Source organism: Silurus meridionalis, chromosome 9 (assembly GCF_014805685.1).
Source record: "Silurus meridionalis isolate SWU-2019-XX chromosome 9, ASM1480568v1, whole genome shotgun sequence".
In the NCBI taxonomy this organism is placed as follows: domain Eukaryota; kingdom Metazoa; phylum Chordata; class Actinopteri; order Siluriformes; family Siluridae; genus Silurus; species Silurus meridionalis.
In genome coordinates, this window is record NC_060892.1 from 21919242 (window position 1) to 21927948 (window position 8707).

The 8707-nt window shown below is 36.0% G+C and overlaps 1 long non-coding RNA gene across 1 annotated transcript; it reads right to left on the reverse strand.

Moving 5' to 3' along the window:
- Window positions 1-302: 302 nt before the first annotated feature.
- On the reverse strand, window positions 303-4159 carry LOC124391489. The gene is made up of 3 exons (XR_006926985.1): window positions 4087-4159; window positions 3658-3830; window positions 303-414 (listed from the first exon to the last, which is right to left on the reverse strand). It is a non-coding gene; the product is annotated as an uncharacterized LOC124391489 (long non-coding RNA).
- Window positions 4160-8707: the final 4548 nt, after the last annotated feature.

Below are 8707 nucleotides of genomic sequence, written 5' to 3' on the forward strand. Positions count from 1 at the left end.
TCTTCTGATTTTTTTTTTTTATAGAATTGTGTGTGTGTGTGTGTGTGTGTGTGTGTGTGTGTGTGTGTGTGTGTGTGTGTGTGTTATACCTCTGGGATTCTACAGGCTTTTTATAAGTATATCTACCCTGCTGCACTTTCTCTAGTTACCTGTCTCTTAGTAACTATTAAAATCAAAACAAATGTATTTTTAAAACACATCCATGATGCAATTAGTGTTGTTGCTATATATGGTCAAACCTAAATATATATGGTCAAACCTTTTGTCAATGTAATTGACTATTGAATACAATGTTTTTAATAGTTTATTTGGGGTTACTATTTTTATATACAGTTTTTATAATACATATTTTTTGATGATTTTCTGTAGCTGCACAGTACCATGCTGGGACAGATCCCATGACAGAGCAGATATCTGCAACACAGACAGAAATGGACACATTGCTATGAATTATTTGGTGTTTTTGTTTCATTTGTGCTTCTTTGCACGCTTGATGATTATATGATATAAATAATAGACAATATTCAAATATTAATAGAGTACATTCCGTATAATCAGTCTCTAAATAGCGAATCCTTTAGCACATTTCAAAAGATTTTGTTTTACAATTTTTAACTGTTATATAATCACTCTAGTAGGATTGAACAAACTGTGAGGACCCTTATAACTACAAAATGTTTATTCTGTATAAGTACACCGCATGTTCACCCAAATAATTATTCAAAAAAATTATACATACAAATGAAAAGTTATTTTTAATTTAATAATTAATGAATATTTAAATAGAAATGATAGCATATACTAAAAAATAAACTTCATATCAATAAAATGTATATCCCTCTTGGTCAATTTTGATAAAGCTGTTTGTAGAAGATTTTAATATTCACGTAGATAATGCAAATGATGCCCTAGGAATATCATTTGTGGACTTACTAAACTCTTTTGGAGTTAAACTAAACATCACTAGACCAAATCATCATTTTAATTACACATTAGACTTAATAATATCCCATGGAGCAGATTTCATGGATATTTGTAGCTGTAGCTCAGCTATAGACAGGCGCTAAACACAGCTAGGGATGAGCACCTAAAAAAAAATCATGGAAAACAACCAAAACAATTGCAGGTTCCTTTTTAATACAGTGGCTAAAATAACTACAAATCAGATCTGAAAAGATTATTCATCACAGTTTAGTAGTGGGGACTTCTTTGAATATCTTTGAAAAATATCTTTGACGAGTTTCAGTCAGGTTTTTCATAGCACAGAAACTGTTCTATTTTAAAATCACAAATGACCTGTTTTTAGCTTCAGACCAAGGCTACATCTCTGTTGGTTTGACAAGATCTTAGTGCTGCATTCGACAGTATAGATCCTTCTCCTGGATCACTTACAGAATTGCATCGGCATTCAGGGACAGGCATTAAGCTACTTTAAATCCTACCTGTCTGATTGTTACTATTTCATAGATTTAAATGGAGAACTAATCAGGTTAATCCAACTTAAATATAGGGTGCCACAAGGTTCAGTTCTAGAACCCCTGCTTTTCACAATATACATGCTTCCTTTGGGAAAAATAATTAAAAAATATGGGATTAGCTTCCACTCTTATGCAGATGATACCCAACCAGGGGCGTAGATTATGCTTTTTATAAAAAGTTAATTCGTCCCCCTCACTTTTTTAGTGGAAGAAAAAAAAACAGGTAACACTACACATTTCATCCCCCCCACTTTGAAATGATGGCTATGCCCATGGGTGTAAATGCCCAAGGGTTGTCCCCCCCAATAAAAATATTTTTAAAAAATCGCACTCTCTATTATATGTATTCTCTATTATATGAAAAATATATGTATGTATAACTAAAATAATTGTGTAAGTAGAAAAAAACCCGCAAAAATGCATTTAGAAACAGTTGAGTTCCACCCCTCCCCTTCCTCACAGTGGTTTGACCCACTGCCTGTTTTCCCAGTCAGGTGTGTGTCTGCGCTCAATTAATTTTCATCTCCATTAAGTAGGGTATTTTATTCACTTATTTTATTCACTAAATAAAGCAATTCTCGATGTAGTTGATGCAGACTTATTCATAACGGATGTAATTTCTCCATGAATCTGCTCTATTAGTGATTGAAATATCACTTATCTAGTGAACGTTAGCTTGTTTACAATAGCTTGTAGCATAGTGCACTGACACTAACACACCAAAGCCGTTTCCCATGCAGTGTTTTATTTGGGACGACTTGGAATAATGTTAACATTAACACACAATTAGCATATTGTTTATCTGTGCATTTACTAAATGAGCACTGTGCTACATCCGAACTGACCCCACTGTATTTTTTTGTATAATCAATTTATATTCTGTTCTTAAGTGTCTTCATTAATTTGTTAATAAAATGTTAAACATTTTTTTAATTCCTTGTTTTTATTGTTGTGATTATTTTTTATGATGGTTTTACTTTATTTATGTAAAGCAGTTTGAATTAGCATTGTAATTGACGCAGTCTCCATGCAACAATAATAATGTAGTGTCTTTATACTGTAAGTACAATTTGACTGTATTATTTGTGTCCCCCTCAAAAATTGCTCATGAGAAATTTTATATTAATTGTCCCCCCCTACTGTTAAATGAAATTTACGCCCATGGCTATGCCCCTGTACCCAACTATTTATTTCATTAAAACCAGACGAAACATTTGACCAGGTCAACTGAATCAACTGAAAGAATAAACGATCGGATGACTCATAACTTTCTATTTTTCAATTCTGATAAGATTTTAATTCTGATATTTTGCTGATCGACCCAAAAATCTGTACACAGAAGCTCTGGCAATGCAACTTGCATTTAAAAAAGATGTTCTGTAAATACTAGTTCAACAGTAAAAGACCTGGGAGTTATTTAAGACAGCAACTTGTCTTTTGAAAGTCATATTCACCTACAAAAACAGCCTTCTTCCACCTTAGAAATATTGCTAAGCTAAGAAACATGTTGTCTATATCTGGTGCAGAAAAAGCTCATCCATGCATTCATGACCTCCAGACTGGACTATTGTAATGCATTACTAGATGGATGTCCTGCATCATTATTAAACAAGTTACAGTTAGTCCAAGAATGATAGCCCAGTTGTGTCCCACTTATTAAGATTTGGGACCTTCAAAGAAGTAGATGCCGAACCAGCAAACGTCCCAAACCAGCTAAAAATGTACCAGTGAAATTTGGATTCCACTTCATGTACAACAAATGTTAACCTAAAAAATTAAGACACTATAATTAATTCACTTTTGGTGTCACCCAAATGAGGATGGGTTCACTGTGGAGTGTGGTTCCTCTCAAAGTTACTTCCTCAAACCATCTAAAGCTGTTTTTTCTTGTCACTGTTAAAATGAGCTTGTTCAAACTTACAGTAATTAACTAGTGATGCTTACATTTATGTGAATAGTTTATCCATATCTGTAAAGCTGGACCATTGTTAAAAGCACTCTACAAATAAAATTTTAATAAATTTAATTGAATAAATCATTTCAATATTAAACATGCTCTCAAACGCCACCCTGAGGCTTCCTCTTGGTCTTAGTTCATTTAAGAGCTAGACTTTTCTTAGGTTCAGCTGAGGTAATCTGATATTTTCTAATGGCTAAAAGGAGGTGCCCTTGTCTATACCTTGCTTTTCATTCATCAGATTGTTTTCCTGAAGAGAAAAAAATATGGGAGCTGACATCCTAAAATGGGGTCATTCTGGTGGATGCACTCTTTAATAAAGTTTTTTTTTGCATCCTTCTCTGGTTGGATAGCAGCTCCAGTAATCCTTCAAAGTGCCTTACAAATCTTGACATCTGGAAAAAAAAAAGATTGATACTGATATTGAACAGCTGGCAGAATTAGTTGCATGTAATGTAGTTCAAAACTCAATTAGAAATAGTATCTTCAGGTAATCTGTTCAGTCTAAACAGATTCAAATGACTGTTTCAGGTTTTTGGCCCTTTAGCAGTGACTCCCAGTGACTTTTAAATAAGCATCAGAGTGAGGGGAATGAGCTTTAAGGACATTTTCACATTACCAAGGTTAAACACACCAGCCTCACATCATCACCTGGGTTATAATGACACCCAAAGGAATCAATGGTTTAACTTGAGTTTGCCACTTCCTCTGGAAATGATTAATGTCGTCCTTCAGAAGCATAGGAAAGAAGAAAAAGAAACATAAGCAAAATAAAAGAATATCTAGCATTAAATTGATGCAAAATACAAATATCTCCATTACAGAATTGAATCGCTGTTGTAAATTCTCGGGATTGTAATTGACCAAGTTTGTGTTTTTGCTGTTGTTGACAAGTACTGTCATTACTATAATTATCAGGTTTTATTTCTCTTAGAATGATCTGTTTGTCTGGTTACTTGAATTTAATGTTTTTGACTGAAACCTCAATAACCCAAAACAAGTAAATAATTCCAGTTCAGGAACTAAAAGTGTATGGCTTCAATAAACAATCACATTTTATTGTACACAATTAAAATAATAATCATAATATTTGAATGGTTTACTGATGATTAGACGAACTCTGCATTGTGATATCTTTACTTCTCATTATTTGAGATGTCACATACTGTATATATTTATATCAGATATGATCATCATGATATCAAGTCAATACAAATTAATGTAGGGTGTCAGAAAAGGAACCAATTAAAGTAAAAGTATATACTTAATTTTGCAGGTCTGGCCAGGTCTGATTCAAGTTTATAATTATTCTTCAATTTATTTATATTAAATATAAATGGATTAATCTGCAAAGACTAAAACTTGCTGCTATATTCTGGATCAGTTACAAGGGTTATATGGCAATTGCAGAAAGACCTAACAGGAGCAAGTAGCATTAGATCAATTTTGATGCAAAACAAGGTCCTGAAAGTTTTTGTGGAGATATTGTAAATTAGTCCTTCGTGAACCAGGATTGGAATGCATCTCCAGGGATCTAATAAAGCTAAATCATTCTGGGTTTTTGTTTTAGGTAAAAAGCTGCCTTGCTTGGTGAGATATTATCCATATAGAGTATGTGAAAATGAAAAATGAGTGTCAGTAGGAGGACAGGAAAGGATGAGTAAAGTGTAAACAGCATAGTAATATGAAATTTTTGAATAGAGAAAGCATGCTGTACACATGTTCAGGATCAACCTGGAGAACATGTGGATCTCCTTCATGTCATCTGATCCGTCTAGGTAAGAAGCAAAACATTGTCGTGCAGGGCATATAAAAGGCTTATAAGAATGGACATTAGAGTATTATGACTGTCTGCTGAATGCAACTGAGATGGCAATATATATCAGAACTGTTGATAGTTTTGCTAAATTAGTACTGCTTCTTACTGTTTACCCCATACTTTTATTTGTCTTGATAATTTAAATCTACATGCTAAATTATTTTTCACAAAACATTTAACATGTACTGTATATAACAAAGCAAATATGAAAGCGTATTTTACAATAAAAATCTAACAGTAAATCTTTTTATTGAAAAAGTTTTTCTTTACAGAAGTTGCAGTTGGAGAGGTTGGAAATATATTTTTACTCCTGATCCAAATCTCTGTGACTCAACAAGGGTTCAAAAGAAACACAATCGAAAAACCTATTGCAATTGAAAACTGGGAGTTTTTTTTACCAGAGTTGATGAGTGTGAATTCGTGTGTAAAGGCCCAGCAGAGAGTATGTTTTAATTGCAGATGTTTGTTACAGTCATATTAAAATAAAAAAAAGCTGCACTCACTGTCATCCTGTGCCTATCCACATTAACTGTATGACTTTATGTGTACAAATCAAATAAAAAAATGTACTTACTCATGTCTTTACATTCACAGCCACGATTTATTACACACATAAATGTGTATTCTTCTGAAAGGAAATAACCACGTTTATCCTTCACTTTTCTTCCTTCTCAATTGCTTGAGAAGAACTTAATCATTCTTAAATAAATGTAGTAATAGTTGTTTTGCTTGCTCATATATTATTTGCAGTAATACTGAATGCATGTACTAGCTACAGACTTTAATAAAAATGGTGATGACACGCCTTAAGGGTTCACTATGCCCAGAGCGCCATTGCCAAAAAAGGATAAGCACCATGGGGAACCAGAAACAAACAGAGGCACAAGGATCGGCAGAATTCAGCATTTCATAGCTGGAGGAAGATGATCCCTGATCACTCACAGTGGGTATGCTTCTTTTCTGTTCTGCATGATTTCTAGTAATTGAGCAATTGTCAGACAACTGCAGAGTGCTGGCACACAATTTATTTCAAAATACATTTGTTATAGATTTAGTGATGTTTTACAGAAACTTTCAAAAGCAAAGCAGATTGTCATCTTTAACCATAATAGTTTAGGTCACAGAAGTAGAACTAAGGATAACTAAATAGCTCAACTGCTCTATAATATTCTACACTGTGCTACCAAACACAGCATGATCAAGATTTCTCTGTACTAGTTTAACAACTTTCAGTGTTTTGGATTACAGTCATAATCTACAGGAACACTTCATTCTTTTAAAATAGCAGTCTGAATTAGTCTTCTTTGCCCTGTTTCTTATTTCAACTTTCCATTCAACTTTAGCCATGATGTGCCCATAAATGGAAAATAAAAGGAAAAAAATGGTATGCCTTAATCTTATTTTCTACATCTTTCACAAAATTGACAATCACATGTCATATGAATGGGATACAGTGTAGCACATTAACAAAATCCTCTAATGAAAGAAAAAGTTAGCTTTGTCTTTCATGCAGTTGTTACATTGTGAGATTTTATATTTTACAGTTTACAGCTGAAATGATCATGAGGAAGGAGGAGTATTTATTACAACTAAAACCTCAAGATGGGGAACCTCAAGCCAGGGAGTTCAAATTTTGACACATGCGGGTCTTCCAGCAGGGCAAAAATCTATAACACACACACACACACACACACACACACACACACACACACACACACACACTTCGAAATGAACCTGGAGAAAATTTTGAAAATGACACTAGATTGTTAGAAAGGATCACATACTCATGCTACAGAACCCCACAGTGAACGTTGGAGCACAGCAACCTACAACTCAATAAAACACCCCTCTGGGCCTTAAAGATCATTCAGTGTGTGTGTGTGGGTGTGTTCAGGTTCAGGCTGTGATGTTTACATCACACAGCCTGCTTCCAACAAGGGCAGATACAAAGCAATAGAATCACAACCAACTACACATAAGCACAACATACATATGAAAATGTTGCCGCATATGCAAACAAGATATCGAATGAAATTCGTTTCCACAAGACTACATGATTACCATAGTATTGGTACAAAAGTAGGAAATAACTGTTAATTTTAAAAAAGTCCTCCATGTACTGATTTGTTAGTTTATTTTGTATGTTGATAAAGTTGGTGTGTTTTACTTGGCAGATGCTTCATTAAGCAGCATTTTACTGAAAAGAAGCCAAGCAAGCCATATGTTTGTGTCTTGAGACATTTGTTTCTTTGCTTTCACTTATTAATTTACCTGGGGACTGAGCCCAAAATAGCAACAGCTGTTTTTCTAGCCATTAGCCTTCCTTGGGAATGAATCAAGTGACAAAGGGTGGGCCACCTCAATGACTTTTATCCACATTAATGTATGTATGTATATATATATATATATATATATATATATATATATATATATATATATATATATATATATGTGTGTGTGTGTGTGTGTGTGTGTGTGTGTGTATCTGCAACACCCAAACAGGCTCTTGTTCCAATGTGCTTCAAGGCCACTAATATTTTCCCCATGAGGAAGAAGCGCTCAGTGTGCTGCCTCAATGACTACAGTCCTTCAGCACTCACACAGAACTCACAACTGCCTTACAAACAATGCCATTGTCACCACCTTCTACCTGGACCTTACCCACCTGAACAAAAATTACACTCGTTCGATTTGCAAACGGTGGCGTTGGAGATGGAGGTTTTGGAGAAACAGATTCGCGAGCTGCATGAAAAGCATGCCCGGCTGCGAGAGCGGAAAGCGGCGCTGGAAACATCCCGGGCGGACGCGCACTCGTCCCAGGTAAATTCCGGGTTGAACCTAACGCTCCCAGCACCTCAACTCCGCGTGTTTCTCTGCCCAGACCCAGCGCACCTACAACTCCGGCAAAGGTGCAACATGGACCCTGGATGCGGCAGCAGCGGAAGAGACAAGCAAAGCCCCGGTCGAGGACGTCTCCCCCGCCACCACTACAGGCCTTCGAGATCTCGACCGAGAACCGCTTCGCCCCTCTCCGCGAGACGGAACGCGACACTGTGATTCTCGGAGATTCCATCGTCCGGCATGTCCGCGCTACCGGAGCTAAAGGTAAGGTGCACACTCGCTGTTTTCCTGGTGCTCGTGTTCTTGATGTCGCTGCGCAGGTACCCGCGGTCCTGAAGGAGAACTTCGGAGCGGTTGTTCTTCATGCCGGAACGAACGACACCAGGCTGAGACAAACGGAGGTATTAAAGAGGATTTCAGGATCCTGGTGGAGACGGTACGCAGCACATCACCCACAACGAGGATCATAGTGTCAGGACCTCTTCCCACTTACCAGCGAGGGGCTGAGAAGTTTAGTAGACTTTTAGCTCTAAATGAATGGTTACAGTCATGGTGTCGAGAACATAAACTTCTCTTTGTTAATAACTGGAACTGTTTCTGGGAGCGTCCTAG